This window comes from Amblyomma americanum, chromosome 3, assembly GCF_052857255.1.
Source record: "Amblyomma americanum isolate KBUSLIRL-KWMA chromosome 3, ASM5285725v1, whole genome shotgun sequence".
Classification (NCBI taxonomy): domain Eukaryota; kingdom Metazoa; phylum Arthropoda; class Arachnida; order Ixodida; family Ixodidae; genus Amblyomma; species Amblyomma americanum.
Window position 1 is genome coordinate 51534154 of NC_135499.1, and position 1207 is coordinate 51535360.

General features: G+C 44.1%; 1 non-coding gene across 1 annotated transcript; it reads right to left on the minus strand.

Annotated features, from left to right (window-relative positions):
• Positions 1-751: 751 nt before the first annotated feature.
• On the minus strand, positions 752-823 carry TRNAS-ACU (transfer RNA serine (anticodon ACU)). The gene has a single exon. It is a non-coding gene; the product is annotated as a tRNA-Ser (tRNA).
• Positions 824-1207: the final 384 nt, after the last annotated feature.

Here is a 1207-nt window from a genome sequence, read left to right on the forward strand (position 1 = left end):
TGTGCTCCGCCAAATTTAAAGCTAATATTTCAGGCCATGTCGTCAAATTCCTTGTCCTACGGTTTATTCGCGCGTGGTAATTTTTGCAGCTGTGCGTAGTGATTGTGCCTTATCTCTACATAAAATGCATTGCGTAAGCATAACGTTTGAGATTAACTTTCAATTTTGTCTGCTGCACAGGCGGAGACCGCTGGTCGTTTTGCGCATCAGGCCGCTTTGCAGTTTGTTGACGCTTCCATCTACTTTGGTTTTAAATCGTTTTTAGAACGGCACGCGGATTAAGGAATCCTGTGCTGTTCAAGCTAAGTATCTTTAGCTTGCTTTTTCAAGTTTTTAAAAGCTACATTGTTTGTCCAGATTGACCTGATTTCTGAATTTTGGCAGTCTTCAATAGTGTAGGCAACAAATGGATGTCTACAGGGGAAAATGCCTACATCCACATGGCAGCCCACAGCCAGAGCTTTCACCTTGTTGCCACTGAGAAATGTTCATGAGCATTATTGAATAATAATAATAATAATAATAATAATAATTGGTTTTGGGGGAAAGGAAATGCCGCAGTATCTGTCTAATATAACGTTGGACACTTGAACCGCGCCGTAAGGGAAGGGATAAAGGAGGGAGCGAAAGAAGAAAGAGGTGCGGTAGAGGAGGGCTCCGGAATAATTTCGACCACCTGGGGATCTTTAACGTGCAGTGACATCGCACAGCACATGGGCGCCTTAGCGTTTTTCCTCCATGAAAACGCAGCCGCCGCGGTCGGGTTCGAACCCGGGAATTCCGGATCAGTAGTCCAGCGCCCTAACCACTGAGCCACCGCGGCGGGTGCATTATTGAAGAAAATGCGCGTTTTAGTTCTTCCGGCAAGTTTTTTATGTTGTATATTAGGTTCTCTTTTGGGCCATTTTCCCTTCTTTTCTTCATCAAAATGCTTAATGAAACAGGGTACACAGCCTTGGCTGCTAGCACGTACTTTGGCTGCTAGCACGTGGTTTCTAGTCTCTCGGGCTCTTCTGGGGACCTAATTAACACGAGCTCTCCACAGTTACCTTTCTTTCAGTTCACACAGTGATTGATCTGAGAAATAGCTAACTTTTGACGTGTTTCTTGTGCAAGGTTTCGTGTGTACTCCGATTGAAAGATATTGTTGCAAGAATTCCATGTAAAGAATTTCTTTTTCTTTGCGATGCAGTCGTAACTACTGCTT